Source organism: Triturus cristatus, chromosome 5_2 (genome assembly GCF_964204655.1).
Source record: "Triturus cristatus chromosome 5_2, aTriCri1.1, whole genome shotgun sequence".
Taxonomy (NCBI): domain Eukaryota; kingdom Metazoa; phylum Chordata; class Amphibia; order Caudata; family Salamandridae; genus Triturus; species Triturus cristatus.
In genome coordinates this window covers 133,064,460-133,085,936 of record NC_140588.1, presented here as the reverse complement: position 1 = coordinate 133,085,936, position 21,477 = coordinate 133,064,460, and the positions used below count along the sequence as shown (strand labels likewise).

The following is a 21,477-nucleotide window of genomic DNA, read 5'->3' as shown; positions in this document are numbered from 1 at the left end:
AGACAGATCGTTAGAGTGAAGTATGAATACCCATTGCTCATACCAGGATGTATGCATGTGAAAAATTGACTGATTTCCACTTAGACTCTTTTTCTATTTTTAGTCTGTAATTTTGACTGTGGTGAGAGAGGTTCTAATTAGCATCCACAGGCCAGTTACGCCCCTGCCTGAATCTAGTTTTACCACAATGCAATTGAGCGGTTGAATTGTTATTTGCAGCTTATTTGGGGAAACCTAATTTTCCTTTGCAAATACTGTCCTTAAAACACCAGCTGTCACAAAATGTGGATTTTTAATCTCCATCTAGAGCTTGAAGATAATCAATAGTGACAGCTCCCCTTTTAGATCACAGTGTGGAAGTCAAAGTTGTCAGTCATTAGAAAGCAATTCTTCTCTTCACTCATTTGTAGTTTTTGATTGTTCGGGTGTCCGAAAGTGCCATAAACATCCTGACCTTAGGAGGAACTATATAAAACGTGAACCAATTTGTTGAGAAATGGGTTATTAGTATTGGCAAATGTACATCTGTCACTGGCAATAAGGCCACTAACCATCTAGGGCTCAGAATAGAAAATTATTCCCATGCTCAACCCTTGGTAGCTTGGCTGCGAGCAGGCAGCCTTAACTTCAAAGACCGGTATGTAAAGCATTTAAAAACACCAATTCAGTAAATAATTAAGGTACAAAACACAATAAAATTCCAACACCAATTTATAAAAATCCAAAATAATTTTCATCTTAAAAGTGAAACCAACCGAAAAAAAAAATCCAATGTACGGAACCGCAGAGATATATTTTCAAACATTTAGCAGTATATAGCACATAGAAACCTATAGTGCCTATTGTGACATCTGGTCACGCTAGACTGGGACAAAGTTTCAGGCCAACTGTGTTGGAGCCCTGTGCAGCTACCCCTCGCGGTAGGTCTTGGTCAAAGATTTTACCTTCAGACTTAAAAACTTTTCTGGAGCTTTTCTTCCCGGGGTCCCTCGAAGCTCTCGGCCAGTCCCGATTCAGTGAAGGTTCGCCAGCTTGCATTGCGATGATCTGCCGTTCAAGCTTGTGGAAGTCAGACCTCCGGAGCTTTCCAGCGGGACCAACCAGGCCGTCTTGTGGTTGAAGGTGGGCCCTTTGACTGTCACGGTTGGTCCCGGTCAACTCTCCTACGTTCAGACTTGAAAACTTTTACGGAGCTTTTTCTTCAGGGGGTCCCTCGCTGCTCTTCACTTGGCCGGCTTCGGTGAGGGTTTGCCTGCTTGGGTTTCAGCTTACTCGCGGTCAAATTCTGGAAGTCGGAGCTTATCAGCAGGACAAACCTGGATGGTAGGCAGGCTCGCAGTTGGGGGTCGCCGGCTTGGCCACTTATGGAGCCTTTTTCCAAAGTTGCTCCAAACTTCTTAAAACCTCAGGAACTTCTTCCTGAAGTTCTTTGAGGGTGCCAAAGTGTCCAAAATGTACCCCAAGGGTCTGGAAGCTCCAAGGTGATGCTTGAAAGTTTTGGACTTCAATTCACACAATCCACTTTACAAAACCATTACAAATCCACTGGCAGTGCTCCATGCTGGGGATTCTTGGTGGTGAGGGACCAGGTGAGCTCTGTTAACCTGTTGCTTGCAGGGAGTCCGCCTTTTAGTCCTTTTGAAGCAGGTTTGATCCACAGACCTGTAGTTCAGATTGTGCAGTAGTCGCAGTCTTCAGAGTGCATGGCCTGGTTGGTGCAAATCAAACCTCTCAGCATGGACCCTTCTTCCTCTTGTATGAAGCAGCAGATCTGAGAGGCTCTGCCCCTCAAATACTTATTTCAAGTTCTCTGGGTCAATCAGGAAGGCACTCCTGTCCAATAAGGTGCAGGTAAACACCCCATGGTATGACCACATCCTCTCAAGTGTGGCACTATACTCTTCCAAAGAGCACCATTTCTCAAATTCTAAATGGCTGATTTTCCAGCAGAGAGAGAAGAGCGAATTAAACCTGCCCACAGGATGGCTCATCTACATAATTTCCCTCCCTTTTGCACCTGCAAATTCCTTCTCTAAGCCTGCCATATGGCTGGGGGCGGAGGGTAAAGGTGGACATGAAACTGGTTTCTCCAGCCTGTTCCTACCTTCCTTTGAAGAACATTTACTACGTACCCCTCCCCCTGGCTCTGGCATTCCTATGTCAGAGCACCTTCTCCTCCCAGAAGGGCTCCCTAACCCCAGAGGTAATTTATTACCTCTTCAAAGCAGCCTGCCTAATCCACTTAACTCTGGACAATCGGATCAGAGCACTAGCTGAATTTTGACTTCCAGGCAAGGAAGTCTTAACTTCTTGTCTGCACATATTAGGAGAAATTCAACAATAGCATATTTTTGGATTTATCAGTATCCTACTAGGCAGTCCTTGAATTAATAACTCCCTGCCATGGTAACCTATGTGGCTGGGGATTTGCATTAGTAAAAATGACTTGGGCAATTTTTTCAACACCAGTGCTTATAAAACATCTTTCTTTTAACAAGCATTGCCATAGCCAATAGGTCTCGCCTTTGGGACCTTATAAGTGTTTAGTTATCCAGCACAATATCCTTGGTGCAACAACATCAACTGTTGCCTATCTAAACACTTATAAGGTCCCAACGGCGAGACCTATTGGCTATGCCAATGCTTGTTGTTATAAAGCATTGCTATTAGGTATGTCAGCCCATCAGATGCAATGGTTATATTATGTTATTTATGCTTATAGAGTGCACGGTTACCCTAGGGTGTCCTGGCGCTAAGCACTGATTACCTGAGGAGCATAAGGCCTAGAGGTGAGAAAAGAACCATGTCTTCAAACCCTTCCAAAAAGAAATAAGATCTGGGGCATTTCTCAGTTGGAACAGGAGTTCATTCCATGCCTTGGAGGTGCAGTTGACAAAGCTTCTGCCTCCACAGTTAGCTTTCTTAAAAGGGTGGGGGGGTTATTACTCGTTTGACCCAGTTGACCTTAGTGTTATGTTTGGAATGGACCATGGAAATGTGGATTTATGAAACTCAGGACCTGTTCCATTCACAGCTTTAAAGACCATACAAAGTGCTTTAAAGCGTCATCCTAATGGTACTGGAAGCCAGTGCAATTTCTTAAGATCTCCCTTAACTGAGGCAAACCTGGGTGTTCCGGTCAGCAATCTAGCTGCTACGTTCTGGACCACTTGCAGCCTGTTCAGATGTTGTTTTTGAACATTAAGATATAAGCTGTTGCAATAGTCAAGACGCGACACTGAGTGCCGTCCCCACCGTCCTAAGGCTCCTCTCAGACAGGAAGAACCTAATTTTCTTGATTATTCTGAGGACCATGAAGCATGCAGAAGTCCCCATGCTCACTTGGTCCCCCATGGTGAGTTTATTATCCACCACTATACCAAGATTCTTGGCTTTTCTTGAGGGTACTGGACACAAACCCAGATCCTCCGGCCACCACTCTGGTGTCCACACCCGAGGATTATTGCCAAATTTTAAAACCTCGGTCTTAGCTGAGTTTAGCTTTAGACAATTGGTGGACATCCAGGCTGAGATGGATCCCATACAGTCATGGAAGCGATCGCCTGCCTCCTTTTCCGCTCCCTCCGTCAGCGACAACACGATTTGTGTGTCGTCAGCATAAGAGGTGAGCTGGAAACCAAAGGACCTAATGATACCGGCCAGGGGTGCCACAAAGATATTAAAAAGCATGGGGCTAAGAGCTGAACCCTGTGGCACCCCACACGGCAGTGAAAAAGGTTCTGAGATGTTACCGTCTAGGTCTACAGTTTGTGACCTGTCCGACAGGAACAATTGTAACAGTTTCCAGGCCGAACCACTTACACCTATTTCAGATAGCCGGTTAAACAGTACCATGTGGCGAACCGTATCAAGAGCCGCGGATAGGTCTAATAGGATCAACATAGCATTACCTCCCCTATCCACGGCCTCTCTGATTTCCTCCGTAGATTTTAACAGAGCGAACTCAGTGCTATGAAAAGTTTTGAACCCATATTGCGATGGATCCAAAGAGTTGTTAGAGAAAAGAAAATCACTGAGTTGGCTATTCATTTCTTTTTCCAGTAATTTGGCTGACAGAGGAAGCCTAGAGATCGGTCGATAGTTATTGGGGTCCTTGCGATCCAATGACTGTTTCTTCAGTAATGAAAGAACGGAAGCTTTTTTTCATATTTTTGGAAAAATTCCGGATGAAAAAACAGCATTAAGCAAGGGAGTAAGTGCCGTACCAATTATATCGGGGATTTGCTTAATAATCCAAACTGGACAAGGGTCACTGGGGGCACCAGTTTTGATGCAGTTCAGCAGTTTCAGTGTATCTAACCTCTCCAGGGGGGTAAAATGGTCAAGTGTCACCACCGGGGGACATGAACTTTCCACTTCTCTTATATTGGAGTCGGTCTGATTTTTATTGATCAAACCAATCAAAGATGAAAATATAGTTTCAATTTTTAACTTGAAGAATTCCACAATTTTATTGCAGAAATCAGGAGCACCCTGATTCTTGGGCGTATTGGGACTGGACAATTTGATGACGGTTTTGAAAAGTTCTTTAGAATTAGATTCGGCCTTAGTTATTTGTAGTGAGAAGTACTCTTTCTTTGCTTCCAAAAGAGATTGCTTGTAATTGGAAATAACGGTTTTATACTCTTCCTCATCAGATTCTGCATAATGTTTGCACCATTTCCTTTCAGCGTATTTACATATCAGTTTCTTAGCCTTAAGCTTTTCGGGGTACCAGGGAGCAGTGGGAGAAACTCGCTTGGGTGTCCATTTTTTATGAGGAACTAACTGATCACATACATTAGCGAGCCATTTATTATGAAGAGTCGTTGCCTCCTCTACGTCCAACGGAAGCTGATACATTGAATTTTTAAGAGTGGATTCAAGACTTTGCCCCATGATCTAGTAGTAATCTCCTGGGTCTGTCTCAGACCAGAAGAATGAGCCAGAAAGCTGTTTACTTCAAACTTAATCGCGCAGTGATCAGACCACACGATCCGGAGGACTGAAACATCAGCTAAATCAGTATTGTTGGAATATATACCGTCAAGGTTATGACTTTTTCATGTGTGGGAGGGATCACCAATTGTTTAAGGCCTCCTATGCCCATGATTTGTTAGTCTAGATGTGTCAGGATCACTGAAAGTTTCCAAATGGAAATTGAAGTCTCCCAGCATCATGAAAGACTGTAAACACAGCCCTTCTTCTAACAGCAAACCTAGGGAGTCCAAGAACCCGCTTTTAGAACCAGGTGGCCGGTAGATTAATGTACCTTTTGAAGGGTTTATAGGATGCAGAGTATAAGTTATAAGTTAAAAGTGAGAGCCTCACACACCTGATTAGAAACTGGGACAAAATTAGGGGTGAGTGACTCGTGATAGATAATAGCAAGCCCTCTCCCTTTTTTCCGTGGCCTGTCGAGTGTGTAACAGTGAAAACCAGGCGGTGTTGCCTTAACCAGGTCTGGGCCAGAGGAGCGATCTGACCACGTCTCAGTGATAAAAGCCAGTTTTACATTGTTCTCCTCCAGTAGGAGGGCACATTCCATACTGTGCTTCACTAACGATCTAGCATTAAATAAAATGTATTTCAAAGGAACTCCGCTTTCATGAGCCATCTTGTTATCCAGTGTAGTTCTCTGGCTATTGGTTGGCAGATTCAATATGACCGGATGCGGTAACTGACAACTAATGCACAGAGAACCCTTTGTACTATCATAAAAGTTATCCATAGACAGCCTGGGACATTGAAGTAACCTATCTCCAGGATTAAGAATATGGAGTTCCTTACTTGTGTAGTGCCTTCCGTTAGGGACAAAACAGCAAGGGGAACTGGCCCTGAGCCCAGCCAGAGCGCAGACGGGTTTGGGTTAGGCGCGCCTTTGGCGCGCCAGCGGCACGGGCGCGTCAGCGTGCCTGCTAAATAGGTCAGCCTGAAGAGAGCACTAGACCGCTAACCGTTCAGGAAGTTGCCACCCCCAGCTGAGCCCAGGATCGGAGCTCTAAAGTGCTAAGTGCAAACAGAGAATCTAAAAATGCTTAAGATGTGCCCCCCAATTCATGGGATTCCCACAGTTAAAATAGATTAATTAAAATAGTAAAATGACATTCAACAGGAAAAGATAATCGTAATGCATGCGGTCTAACCAGCGAGCATTGAACACCGCTTCGCCCGGGAACCAGCGCAGCACGGGTGCGTCAGCGTGTTGGCTAAATAGGTCAGCCTGAGGAGAGCACTAGACGCTAACCGGTCCGGAAGTTGCCACCCCCAGCTGAGCCCAGGATTGGAGCTCTAAAGTGCTACGTGCAAACAGAGAATCTAAAAATGCTTAAATGTGGCCCCCAATTCACGCGATAACAAACTATGACTACAATTCCCAGATAGTATCATTCCAAATGAACAAGCACATTTGTAATCCGTGCCTAGCCCCTTTAATATGTAAAATGCACGTAGGAATACACCAAATTCTTGAATAGAACAAGCTTTAGTTTTGAAATGTTAGCAGATGTTACATGAATACATGTGTTGTGCACAAAACAAAAACCTTTTGTATTACAGTATACTGAGCCTCCATTCCCCACTTCCCCCCTCACCCGCCCAGGGGTCGGGCGGAAGGGGGGGGGGGGTCGGAACTATAGGGAATGACATACCCTACTTTTTGTTTAAAAAAACAAAAAACACGTCCATCCCTGGACCACCAATGCTGACTACCAGGGACTATGAGGTGCCTCGCTCTGAGAGTGAAAGGGGGGGGGTCTGTTTGAGGGGGTTCTGCAGTGCTGTAAAGCTGAGATCAGGACAGTGAGCTACAGAAGAAACAAAAGCCCTCTCACCAGGTTCCGGACACCTAAAAGAAGTGTACACGTGTGCAATTGGTTAATCAGAAAATGGAAAGGTCGTTTGACAGCTGGATTTCACACCTATTGGTTTAACTTGCATGTATTTATCATATAAGGTTTGTGTGTTTGATTACATGCAGTTATTTCAAAGTGAAAGGCCAACAGTACAGAATATTTTTTCCATTTTTGCCACGGTTTTGATCCAATTCCCACACTCACTGACCCCGCCCCCATTGCAATCTGGATGACAGTTTTCGTATTTCAGTCAACCGCTGTCCTCGCTTTTCAAGGTGGGTGTAACGATCGGGCAGGATGAATCCATTTTGTACTCCCTTGAAGGTGACTCCTCTCTGACCCAGAGTTCATCCTTTCCGATGTGTCCTCTCCAGTGAAGACTGATGTATTCCCTTTCCAGACAAGAGGGGTGCCGGGAATCGGATCTGCAAACTTTGCCCTGGGCTGAAGACTCATGGAGATTAGTCAAGCTACAGTAATTTCCCTTAATGGCAGGTGTTTAAACGCACGTGATTTATAGCCGAAGATCAGTGCGTTCTGAGCGCTCATTAAATGCTTTCATCATCGAAACCACAATAGCAGTTGAGTCTTTTCTATAAGTTAATTAATTTAGCAATAGAAAAAAAATAAACTGAGTGCGGTGAGCCTCAATCGGGCGCCCGCTCCGAATTAAAGTAAACCAGCACTGTAAAAAAAACAAAAAAAACACCCCAAGCCCACAAATGGTGCGCGCGAGAGCGAGCACCAGGGCTCGATAATTTCAAACACATCGCCCCTGAGATGCGGGAGCTGCTGGTGTGCACGCGTGGTTGCGAGCAGCAGCATACGTTTCCAATTATCGCGCCCGCGTTTGGGCATGATAATTGGAAACCTATGCTGCTGCTGCGCGTAACCGCAAGCATTAGGCCTTGGGCGTGCATATGGGTGGGACAAAAAGAGGCTTTGGCCAATTGTGTGCTGTCTTTGTTAAAAAGACGCTTCCAAAGGCCAATAGCCTGGGGCAAAACTACAAGCACAAGCGCGAACGTGTGGTGGATTTCTGAAAGCCCTTACTTAAAGCCAAGGCAGCGCATGCGCGCTGCGCTAGGCTCGACCTAAAAACTACCCTCCCTAGATCTGCAGGATCCCACACCCCTGGAACACATAGGGGAGATTTTAGGGGTTCTGTACATGTAAAAATATTGCAGATCCTCACTCCACAGTACTCCTAGCACAAAAATCGATTTTCGGAAGCACTTCAATGTCGGGAGTGAAATGTGCAATTTCACTAACCCTATGGCCATAGAAAAACCATTTTATAAGGACCATCCTTATAAATACCTGACCCCGCCCCCCCACCACTGTGACACCTAGGGGAGACCGTGGGGGTACCTAATATGCTCAAACATAGTTTATTCATTTTTAAGTGCCCTAAACACCAAAATAGAGTTTGGACACAGTTTGCATTTTAAAAGCAGTCCTGCAACACAGCAGGGCTGAGTGCAAGATTCAGACAGCAGTCCGAAGGTTCCTTGAACGAAGACTGTGGTATTCTCCATATTGTCTCATTTTGATACTGCAGTGGTAACAGATTGTATGGACTCCAATCCGGTTTGTAAAAGGAATCCAAGGTCCTCTTCAGTCAGTGGAATTGAAACCACTCTGAGATGGAAGTGCCAAAGTTCCTGCATCCTTTATTTGGCTGCAGATTGGAGTTTATGTTGGATTTGCAATGGAGTTTATGCTACAAGACGGACCTCATCTTATGGCAGTGCGGACCCCCGTGAAATCGCAAACCGATTCAGCACAGGTAGTAGTGAGCAAGAACTATTTTAGTTGCCAGTTAACTGAAATTCTGTTTTGTTAGCCATGGAGATTGAGTGTGAATGTTTAGCTCCCCATGCTGAGCAAATAAAGTCCCTGCTCTAGAACAATTGGCAACCGGCCCAAGAGCATCTTTTCCACCCAGACCACAAGCGCATAAGGTAACAAAAGCCCATCCCACTCCTCATTCAAGAAAAAGCTTTAGTAACATTCCCGCCGATTTGTACTTGTTGTGATGCATTTCAAATTGATTTGGTGCTTTGAGAGAACATTTGTCTTACAAGTGTTTGGTGTTGTGCGTTACTGGGGCATTTGACCGAAGACCTTGGTTTCCATCTGAAAGACATTGTGAACTTAGCTCTTTGCAGAACTGCTGCAAATAATCCGTTCTTCATTGCAGGTCTTACAGTTTTCTACCTGCACTTTCTCTGCTTTACCTGTCTCATGGCATGGCATGCCCTCTGAATGCCTTCCCTTCATCGATACGTGTTCATCTTGAATATTTTACTCAATTGGGATTTCATCTTGTATATTTGCGCTGTAAATTCAAAAGTGCTGATTTTATTATGGTCTGCCTGCTTTCTTCCTAAAAGAAGGCTTCGGCCCGAACTCACACCACAAACCTAAGGCAAGTGGTTTTGGTAAACTAAGACAAGGACTATATGCACCTTATCTTCTTGACCTGTTTATGGAATACCAAACCGTTAAGTTCCTTCCTTGACTGTGTTTTACCTCGGTATTGACCGAGCATATGTCAATATACCTACTGGGCACGGCGATAAACCTGTTTATACAAGGCATATGTATGTAAATGATGACTCTTGCTGTGTATTTGCCAAATGTCCACACTGGGCATTTGCCAGACCTTCAGTTCGTTCTATAGCTTCCCAGACACTGATCAAACTCATTTGTGGCAACTCCTAGTTTTAGTGGGTTTGGGAAGGGAGGCCCAGATTGGTCAGATAATTTGCCAAAGCACTCAAAGTAGGGTCAACACAGAGATTCTTATAATTGGGAATCAGCCCTACCCGTGGGGTCCCTCCTGGTTGCCTGAGACACTTGGGCCCCTGCTTGCGGCCAGAAAGGTGGCAAAGAATTTGGGAGTATGGCTGGTTATTGAATTGAGGTTTGAGTACCAGAGCAATACAGCGTCGGCCTGTTGCTTTGGATTTTTGAGGGGCCTCAGTTAGATTCTTTGGCTTCTGCCCGTAAGACCATTGCACAGGGTTTGATCACGTCTCACCTGGATTGAGGCAGTGTATTGTGGCTTAGATTATCTAAGGCTTCACTTAAAAGACTCAAATGATTCAAAATGCAGCTGCACGCCTTCTAGGCGTTATGCCTAACTTTTTCCTGTCTCTGCTCAGCTAAGAGACCTGCTTTGCGACCGATCTTAAAGCACATTCAATGTAAGGCTCTATACTTTGTCTATCGAGGAAGAGGGTATTCTAGCACAGTTGTCCTAGAACCACAGTCCTCAACTCTGAGCATCTCCCACACTGTTTCAGAACCTTCATCCTGGTCATGTTTGCGTAAATGCTAATTTTGGGTGTGTCCTTGTAAATGAAATGCGCTTTGCAGTTTGCATATTCAAATGATTTTATGTACACAGACTTTGAATTGGCCGCCCTTATGATGCAAATTCATTCTATGGCTGAGGGAAATGTAAAGGTCTTGGTATGGTATGGTGTGGCGTAGTGTATAGTTTTGCTTCTTGACCATAGTAGGCTGTGTCGACCGCAAGAGTCACCCTTGGTTTGTAGTAATTAAAAGGGATGCTTCTCGAAGCTCTTGCAGTCCTTGCTAGGCTTGCGTGTCAACCTTTTAGTTTCCTCCTCTCCTGCGTCCTTTAATAAACTGTTGTAGGTGCTGTGCCAGTTTGAGATTGTTGTATGTGCAGTAAATATTGTTCATTTATCTATTTTCCTTTCTATCCTCACAGGCCTCCTGCTGGAGGGGCAAGGTATTTGACATCTGTGGATCTGATCGTTCCATAGAGAAAGGTATGAGCTAATTTTTTATTTTGTTTTATTTTTCAATAGCAATTTGTTTTTCATCTTTGTTTCTTGAACCAGTTATATTCTACACAGTTGTTTTCATTGCTCGAGCAAGGTTAACGATTGCCATTTCCGCACATATTATTTCCTTACATTAGATGATATAAATGTTAAGTGTTTGGGGGTTTAATATAGTTTGTAATGTCAGCCTGCCACAATAACTACTCCCACAATGTCGTGAAGGAAAGTATTGATTTCCATTCTTAATTCCACATCTTTGTTCCCTGAAGATCTATATTGCACCCATAATGGAAAAGGTACACAGATGTGGCATTAAGAGTAAATGTATACTTGCCTGCATAGGTTTACTTTTGCAGTATTGCGTTAGTGTATATATTTTGGCCATGATATTTTGGCAGGGCAATATAAAAAAAAACGATATTCCTATAGAACACCTTGATTGGGAAGAACTCTCTGTGCATTCTATTACCATAATCTTCTATTGGGTCCCACACTAAAATTGGGATCATTCATCATGAGGTGCTTTCCCAAGGTTAATAACATATCCATAATGGATTTGTGGAGATCAAGGAAGCATGTGAATGTAGTGTTGTACCTCTGTTCACTGCCAGACAATGATCTATCCCCTTGCTCTATCTCCCTGCTCCCCTCTTTTTGTCACTCCCTTGAGCTCACGTGTCTTAATACATGAAGGGTGTTTTTGCAGTGTACAGACTGCCATTCGCATGGCTATGTTGCACTGTCTGCCTTCTGCAGGTTTCTCAAGTTCCAATAGATCCCTCCATTTTCGACCCCAAGAAATCTACTAGCAGTAGCGTACACAGTTGTAAAATAGGTAATTACATGTTTTTTCCAGTGCCTTCAAATACCAGACGGGCATAGATGGGTTGGGAGTTTCTTAAGGTGCAGGAGGTAGTTGACACAAGTCACCGCCATTTGCCAAGGCACATTTTTATGGACCGTGGCTAGATCAGACTCTTATGTATGTCATTTTGGACACTTGGTCTTAAGCTCCCAGCACAAGCTTCTCTTTTTAGAGAAACCTGCTGCCATTTGTGAGTGGTCTTCCCGAGTATGTAACCGTTGAACCTGAAGGCCAGTGTACAGTGCTGCAATACAAGCCAGTATAAAATGAGTTCATGGTATATCCCTAAGATATCACAGAAAAGGGAATGACTTTCTCCCGCTCTGAGAAATTAGCACTATTGTCAACAACTGCCTCCTCTCCTGGTTATGTCTCCCAAGCATATTAGTATGTGATTAAAGAATATCGTAAGACTATTAGAAGTGACCGGCTGGCGTATTATGCAGGGAAAAAGCAATTCACAGAACTTCACCACATAACTTTTTTTATTGTGAAGTCCATGCCAAATCCGGCTTGGAAGGATCCCAGCCCTTCCATATGTGAGGAAAAGTGTTTCGCAATTGGGACCACATTGTCTGAAGCACCCTGTCACCCCCCTACTGCTCTTTCAGATCCCATCGCTCTGATAATCTCAGGCTTGCTCAGGTACCTCTAATATGTTGCTCTAGACAGGGAGGGCACTCCTTTAGTCACCTGGCACTGAAACTATGGAACTCTCTCCCCCTTCATAGTAATTCAGCCCTCCTGTGGTGGTGATCTGTAAGCTATTCTAGATCTGGCAGCAGTAATTGGTGGTGCTGTCTTTCTTTTTCTTCATATCACTTTGAAACCCTCTTTGGGAAGCCATGCACTATACCAGGGGTACCCAGAGTACGGCCCGCGGGCCGCCAGCGGCCCTGCAGGCCTTCCTTGGCGGCCCGCGGACCATGCAGACATCGTACCTTGTTTTTTTATTTTTTTCCAAAGTGTGTCAGCAAACTCCGCCGGACTTCGAGAGAGACTGCTCTATGGGGGCCAGGAGATTCCAGGATAAGAATGGAGACAGGCCCCCGTCGTGTTTGGCTGCCCGGGATGAGAGAGCTTCCCTGCACCCGAGCACTTCACAGGTCTTTAAAAGACCTTTTGCTTGTTAACGAGGCTTTGATGTTGCAGGGGCGCTAAGAAGAGGTGAAATACAACAAAGCCTCATTAGCAAGTAAATGGTCTTTTAAAGACCCGTGAAGTTCTCCGGTGAGCCCGGGAAGCTGTCCCAGCCCGGGCTGCCACACATGCAGGGTGAGGTGACAGAGGACAGCAGGGTGAGAGTGCCCAGTGAGGTGAGGGGGGGGGGGCAGCAGGGAGTGAGCCAGTGAGGAGTGAGAGCCGGGTGAAATGGCAGAGGCTGACGGGGGCAGCAGGGAGTGAGAGCCAGGTGTGGTGACGGAGGGCAGCAGGGTCTGAGAGCTGACTTTTACATTACACAGGGAGAGGGGGGAGTGGGGGGGCTGTTTGTGGGCTGGTGTCGGGGACGTGTAGACACAGCCCGAGGCCCAGAGACAGAGAGAGATATAGATAGACAGGGACAGACTGACAGATAAAGGCAGGAGGCAGGCAGAGGCAGAGGCAGGTAGAGGCAGAGACAGGATAAGGCACGGAGAGAGGCAGATGGAGAGAGGGAGACAAACGGAGAGAGGGAGAGGGGGAGGGAGAGGGAGGGAGGGAGACAGAGGGAGGGAGACGGAGGGAGAGGGGAGACAGAGGGAGGGAGATGGAGGGGGAGATGGAGGGAGGAAGACGGAGGGAGGAGGGAGGGAGGGAGACGGAGGAAGTAAGATGGAGGGAGGGGGAGACGGATTGAGGGAGACAGGGAGATGGATGGATGGAGGGAGAGGGAGGGAGGCGGGGAGACAGGGAGGGTGGGAGAAAGGGAGGGAGACAGAGGGAGACATAGGGAGGGAGAGATGGAGCGGGATGGAGGGAGAGAGGGGGAGGGAGGGAGGGAGAGGGAGACAGAGGGAGGGAGAGAGACAGACAGAGGGAGGGAGATGGGGAGGGAGACGGAGGGAGAGGGAGACGGAAGGAGGGAGACGGAGAGAAAGAGAGAGAGAGAGAGAGAGAGAGAGAGAGAGAGAGAGAGAGGTGCGCGCATATGCCAGGTTTGGTGGCTCAGTGGACGCAGGGCCTGTGTTCAACCTCATGGACACATTTTTTTTTGCGCTAGCCCCGCCCCTCCGCCACTGACCCCGCCCCCACCAGTGCGGCCCTCGGCCACAAACCACACTGTAAATTTGGCCCCTGAAAGAAAGTTTGCAAGTACCCCTGCACTATACGATTCACTGAAATAAAAAATAGAAATGGTGCTACCTCTTTGTACCACACAAAAGAGGGAGTTCCCTTGCTTATGCAATGCTATATGATGAACAAAAATGTTCCTAAACTTGTCCTGATATCTCAAAATGAATTTTATTATAACAATTATCGTTCAGTGATCATAAAAACGTTCTCGTATCTTTTTCATCGGGACACAATTTTTAAAAAAAACTACCTCTTTGTAGACTACAACTGCCTGCAGCCTTAGGCTCAGCGGCGGCTCCTCCATTATGGCACAGGAGCTTCGCCCCACTCCTGACAACCAGCAGATGAAAACAAGAAAAGAAAAATAATAAAATAATTGTATTATTTTATTTTTCACTGAGCCGAGTCTTAGCGCGGGGTGGAGAACAGAGACAGGCTCCATGTCCCTGAGCGAGCGTCAAACCAGCCCGCTCAGACGGATCCTAGCGCTTCTCTGATGCTGGGTAACAGTATTACATGCATGATAGCAGTGTCTGGATTGGTGTAGAGGAATTTGGGAGTCTGTGCAGTGTGCCGGGAGAGGAGCAGAAGAGCAGCACTGAGGTCTCAGGTGGCAGGTAAGTACTTTTAAATTTTATTTTGTCATACTCTTCCCAAGCCACCCCCCGCACCCCCCACCACTTTTTAGTGACATAAGCTGCCACTGCTGACTCAAGATGGGTGTTTGCTTGATAGCAGAACAGTCTGAGAGGCTACGTTTGACGGCATGAAGCGGTGAACTCTGTAAGGCTGGAACTAGAGCAATGCTTGAGGAGGGGAGGCTGACTGAATACAGATTATTTTACTTTTTGAGGGAGTGGTGACTAGGGCATTGAAGCAGGTAGACAAGGGCGGGCAGACATTTTTAGTTTATGTGGGACATAAAATTAGAGAGGTGGGCAGTAGGAATCGACCAATATAGTTGCTTGCTACTTTTGAGGGAAGTCGCAAGGGAGAAGTGGAGTTTTCAGAGGAGACACTAACACATAACCTGTTGTCAGACACTGTTTGGGAACGGTCAAAGGGCTGATGGACTACTAGGCCCCAATAATTTTTGTTGATGTAGTTTGGCACTGCTGTCTATGGGTCTGTCCTACTGTGGCTCGGTAAATTGGGCCGAGGAGCGGCCTTCAATATGGAATAGCTATTTGCCCAGGCTGTTGAGGACCATTGTCCATTGGAGGTCAGATCAGCCAAGGCACTACCCCACTACCGGTATCCTCATCTCACAGCAGCAGCCCCAAGTTATTATTAGAAGCTTATAAAGCGCACTTATACCCAAGGGTGTCCTGGCGCTGAAGTCTTCAGGCACTGCAGAGATTCCGGACAGGTGACTTCTTGGCTTTATTTTTATTATTATTTTGTTTAATGCAGCCCACTGCAGGCTGCAGTGAAAACGTCAGAGACACTGCCATGTCACAGGTCGACTTTAGCTTGTCTCTTCAGGGCTATCAGCAAATTCCTGGTTTGTTACTGGTAACACAGCTGCCTTCTTCTCCCGACCACAAACAGTCTTCCATCCTGCATGACCAGTCACACTCCTTTCCTCTCTGCGCAGGTGATAGGCAGACCATCCGCTTCTACAGCAAGGTGTGCAGGCTTCAGGTGATGTCCCCTTACCTGGGATAGACTGGCTGTCATACAGAGACCAGCCCGAGCTACACATCTGTCTTTCAAGTACGGCGTGAAGCACTCCCTTCTTTGGTCATAAAGAACTTGTAGGTGGAATAAAGTGAGGTGGGTTGAATCCCACTTTTACTTACATTTTTCTGACAGGGTGTGGATCCACTGTCTAAGGTTTCAGAACTACCTTGGAGTGTTTATCTTTTAAATGTCTTCTTCTAGTTGTTCCTCAGACATAGCCTTTGTTCACGGTGATGGTTCTTGCAGCTGATAGCAATGGGGTTGGCTCCAAGCAGGAATATGTAAAACATGGGCTCAATTTAGTGTGAGATCTCTGCACCCACGTGTCATCAGACTTCCTGAAGCAGTATCTGGGGACAGAAAAAACAAACTGTAGCCCTCTGCCTACCATCTACCAAATGGAAGTTCTGTGGAAGTACTAATCTGTTAATTGCTAACAAAGACCTCATTAACTTGTGCAGGGAAACCAGATCTACACCGTCCTGTATTTTAATGGCTGGGTCGCTACCCTCCAGATTAAGGAATGAAAGTAATGCACTTCCAATGTCTGAGGTAGCAGTCCTCATCCTCCATCTTGTGCCATGCTAAACAAGGTCCTCCAAAATGAATCTTACAGGACCTAGTGCTCAGACTCTCCGAACAAACAGAGTTCTACTGCTATACATATGCTGCACACTTACTGCATATACCTCCACTTTGCATGCTCACAGAATTTCAGCATAAGGTTGCGGGTGTCAGGGCATTTAAAAAAAGTCCCTACCGGTTTCACATGCACCCATATACTGCTATGGCTGTTCAGGTCTGAGCTAGTGATGCAAGAGGAGCCAACACCGAATACACATTTGGGGATTTCCAGCATCCAACTTTGAGAGTTGCAGATCCCACTTGAACTTCCCTCTTGTGTAAGGTATGGTCTGGTTTAATTGGAGAGGGCGAGGGGGAACTTCCCTATGTGGAAAACAACCAATAACACTTTCCCCTGCTAGCTCAGACTGCCATTCATTACTAATATACGTCTGGTTTCTAGCTTCTGTAGTGTGTTAACATTGGAAGGCTCTTTCAACTCATTGCCCTTGTCTTCCGAGAATGTTGTTATTGGCGTGTTCCCTAACTGCACATTACGCAAAGTATTGATGCAAAAGTGGTTTGAGTATGAACAGGGCCTCTGCAATTATGCTGTGGCTTTTCTCGCTTAGTAATGGATGTGTCCCAAATCATCTGTTACATAATCTGCACATTGTAACAAAAATTGTTTTGGCTGAAAAAGGATCAAAAGTAAAACATAAAAAAAATGCTGCAACATATGTTTGTGCACAGGGAAAGGCCCTTAGCAGAGGTTAATTGGTCATCTTTCAGTGTGTCCTATTTCCGTATTTGGATGTTAAATTGGTACTAATGAGGTGAAATCTTTGCCCAAACAGTTTTAGCTATGTGAAAATGACAAAATAATGACGTAATACTATACAAAAGTGTCCCTTTATGCTGCAAAATTTGCCTTGTCTTGCCGCATTATTTAGTCAACCCTGGTGCATAATTTGGCTCTCCCCTACTGCATAATTCCAGTGGCCCGGAGTATGAACTAGTCTGTCCCAATAACTACTGGTGGCTGACCTCTTTTAGGGGCCATGTGTCCGAATCCTGGTATGGCCAACCCGGCCTGTCAGTCTTAAAACAATAAACTAAGAATCAGATTATAGTATTGTCTGTTTACATCAGTCAGAAACATACAAAATTGGCCTTTTCGTACTTCGGTTAGCACTTTATGAAAACAGAGCATCAGTATGCTGATCAGTGGGCAGATCCCAACAGTATGCCTCTTTAAATAATTATTTTTGAGGTTAGGGGTGTTATCGTAAACATTTTCAGTGTCGGCAACATGGCTGCCAATCGCGTTGGCACCATTTTGAGAGGCACAACTCACTTGCGATAGAGCCTGATCCGAACCAAGGTTGTAGCTGTTCAGCAGCATGCCATCGGTTTCACGGATAAGATTATAAACTTCCTCCGATGCACAATGCAGAATATGGCGGCGACAATGCCGTCTCTCTCTTCCTGCTAATCCCTTCACAGGCCTAAGCAGAATCACGTGCCACTGAGGATTAGGCCTTTTGTTTCATTTGTTTTGCTACAATTCCGTGTCCGCATTTGACAGTCTGTTCTTTCACATGTAGATTAGATGTTGGTTTAACCTCTGCCAGTCAATGGCGTTGTGATCACTGCTCCCCCTGGCGCTGCCCGTCTCTGGGGGCATCGTGTGATGTAGCATGAGGCTTCTGTTTGGATTCCAACGCTGATGCAGGCAGGCTCGCCTGTGCTGATGTGGGGACAGACTGTTCTTTCCTGCCCTTCAGTGGCCATGGAACGATTGACATTTGGGCTTGGTAGGCACACCGGTGTCCATGCTTGTGAGAGACCTGGTACGTATGTGATGGAGCAGCCATTTAATAACTCTAGATAATCGTTTTTGGAATTGCTTGGGCACCTTTATTCCATTTCCCTGACCTTTGCACCTAGCCGTACTAAGTGGTATGATGTTAGGAAGATTTGTATTTTATTTTATTTGTGTTCTTGTAAATCGTTCCGGATTGTCTTTCAAAATGGGGGGGAGGGGGGGATACAGATGGGAGGGTTAGTAGAAATAGATTATAATTGCAGTAACCCCGTATTTGGGAAACAAACCGTAGCGATAGAATACAATTACATTATTCCCAAATAAACATCCAACAGGGAATAAAATGCAGACGATGGCGGCCATTACATATGACCCCCCAGCACAATGATCAACCTTCCGAAAGTCTGGACGGCCTCGATGTAGGTGACATGGACGGCCTTGAGCTTTTGATTGGGGCAAACTATGCTCAATGACGCGCCCCATACTTCATTATCAATAGGATTAACCTGAATTCTTGCTGTTGGCAAGGTATCTTGAAGCAGATGCAGGGGAAACTATGTTTGGACTAATAGGTAAAGGATGAAGAATAACAGTTGCTACAACCACTCCGTGACCCTTTTAGGTTCCCAAAATGCTGGACCAAGAATGTGAGCATCCACTTGCTTTGCGGCTAGCACCACATCTACAAAATCAATGCCCAGCCAACATGATTTTAAGTTCTGGAAATTATAGAACAGCCCCCTCTGCCAAGCTGTGCTATTTTCCTCTACCAATAGTATAGCTGAGATCTGTTTGAGATGTAATGTATTCTAACGTGTTAAAGCAAGAACCGGTCCCCCTCAAGGACCCCAAAATAAATAACCGGTCCTCCACAAGGTCACTCCCTAAAGCTGCTTCTGGGTAAAAAAAATCTGCACCAGCAAGATAGAACATCTTTCTCAAAGGTCACTTTGTTAACCCCATACACTCCATTGTTATGCCATCTTTGCTGTTGATGGATTAATTAATCTGAGCGTAGGTAGGTCTTCCATATGTCCCGCAACAGTTGCTCTATTGTGAACCCTACTGGGAAAGAAAATTGTAGCTACCTATTGTTTGTCATTCCAGTGGAATGCGTATTGTTTTGTTGGCATTGCCCTAGTACTGCACAAACCTAAAGCGTCTCTTTCTTCCACCTAAGAGACGCACCTATACGTCCCAACCCAAAAAACTCCCTAGCTGCAACATATTCTCTTTAGTACATTTCTGTCTTTTACTGACAGTGAAAAGGAGGCTCTCTCAACTGTGGCGACGTCCCCGAGACTTTTCTGTGCGATCACCTAAAGAAGTGGTATAGTATAGGCAATCGTTAATGCAATAGGTAATATGAACAATATAGAAGTCCACAAATGGATTCAGATTTTAGCAACCTGAAGAGAGACCATTTCTGCCACAGGAACGAGGTTACTGAGTCATTGTGAAGATGGAACAAAACCATCATTCTGATCCCCAGTTGACGTTGATCTTGTATTGCCTACTCTTTCATAGACCTTTATCAGCATGGTAGCATTGCAGTCTTTATCATGGGCCTGTATAGCACAGGCTACCATTAGTATGGCATTGCAGCACTTTCTGCATCTGGGCAGCATTATTTTACGGTTGTAGAATTTCCAAAGATCGGTTGTGCAGTGTCGGGCTCATGGGAAGCCTAGTTTAGGAATTGTTTCTGTTGCGTAATTTAAAAGTAAAATGAGTGCGACACTGATGAGTATCTTCGCATGGTGTAGTGTGCATTGAAGGATGCCCAAAAAGACTTTGCCATTTCCTTTCAGCTAAGTGGTCTGTTGCTCATTGCCATGCCTGTGCAGTTTGTTTTCTAGACCAGTACTGACAGCCAGATTTATATTGTAGTTATGATGAGATTTACTTGTTGGGGTGATACTTACGTAAACTTTATCTGAATGGATCTACATGTATGATGATATGGTGAGGGAAAAGTACTATTAAGTTGGCAGTTGTTTGCCAGCTAAATGGAGTTGATCCTGTGTTGTGTATATTCGTGTGCCAGGGTTATATCTAGGTTATTTGTTTTGAGAAAGGTAAAATATTGGGGCGTTTGTTATCCTGTTGGATAGCAGGTAATTCTGGGTGAAAAGTGCTGTTGAGGCCCTGATGGCTAATTATGAAATATCAAAGATGTTTAGGCGCATCTTGTAAGGTCTGACTATTTTGTACTAATTTGGTGGTTGAGTGGTGTAACTTGGGATTTATTAATGTTTGTAACACTGCGATTACCAAGATGTTTCCAAAACTGTCATATGGCATGTTTGTGTACAGTTATATTAAGAAGGCCCTTTCATACCTGGCCTGACCTATGTGAGAAAAGCAAAGCAACCCGTACACACCAATACCACACAGCTGTAATACTGCAAAGCAAATGGCATTAAATACTGTAGGTTTTAAAAACAAATTCCGTGTGCACACAGAAAACTGCTAGCACTCACTCACACAAATCGACAAACATTCAGATTTCTATGCACACCGAATATGTCCATGTTCACAGCCGAGGCTGAGCAAAATGCCTTCAGGGGCCATATTACATAAGTGCCTAAAAGGGTGCAACGGGCATTTTGCGCCAGCTTTATGTGCACCGGGGCACTTTAGTATTGCAGAAAGGACTGCAGTCGCTTGTGCGGCCCCTTCTGTAATACGGATTGCGCTGGTGCACATAAAGCACAATTGCTATCTTCAGGGGGGTGTTCCCTCATTTGCATGGGGGCGTGCCCTATGCAGATGAGGGAATGCCTTTGCCTCTGCGCCGTGCCATATTACAGATGCGGGCGCAAAGGTAAAGAAGCTCTTAGGGGAGACACTGACAGTGCGCCATCTAAAAGGTGGTGCGCTGTCAGTGCGCCCCCTTATGGCAGCCCTAAGAAAGGGGGAAAAGGATCCCATGGACCCCCCCCCCCCCCCAGATATCCCCTTTAAAAGTGCAGGGGGCTTGCCGCCTGCACTGTGAAAACACATTGCGGCTTCGAAGCAGCCACTCAGTTTTTCACAGGAATGTGCTGCCCTGGGGGCAGCTCGAGTTTGTGGTTGCCCTGGGGGCAGTGCGTTCCATGTAATAGGGTACACTTTCCCTGTTTTGCGCCCGACGCACCCGTTTTAAGGTGCGCCAGGCACGAACTGGTAAAAAGTGCGCCCTTCACATAATGGGGCCCAGGTGTTTTATGAGTTACCAGTACTTGCACAGTAGCATATATCCACAGTACAGTATCATAGCACCCTGGTAATCTGGGTGTCCTTCTTAAGCAGCTCTGGGGTTTGCATAGATGTTAAGGCCTCAGCATCTAAATAGTGCCATCGACCGTTAGCATGACACTGTAGCACTCTCCTGATTTGGCTGACCTTCATGCGGGCCTACCTCTGATTAGGTACTAATTGGGTAATTGTAAGGTGAATAGCCAGAGACAAACACTGGACATGCTTTATGCATGTGGCGTGTTATACCAAGTAATAGCTGTTAATAGTTGGGTTGTGGTTTGGGAAAGGAACAAGACATGTCAATGTGTACCGATCTGTGCAGGTTTTAGCATTGCCCTCGCATAG

At 45.5% G+C, this 21,477-nt stretch overlaps 1 protein-coding gene across 2 annotated transcripts in view; it reads left to right on the top strand.

Annotated features, from left to right (window-relative positions):
• Window positions 1-21,477, top strand: part of BASP1 (brain abundant membrane attached signal protein 1) — a 170,054-nt gene that overhangs the window by 71,532 nt on the left and 77,045 nt on the right. For both annotated transcript variants that reach the window (XM_085606900.1, XM_085606899.1), the window contains exon 2: window positions 10,600-10,660. The gene's annotated coding sequence lies outside the window, so the exon portion shown is untranslated. The remainder of the gene's footprint in view (window positions 1-10,599; window positions 10,661-21,477) is intronic.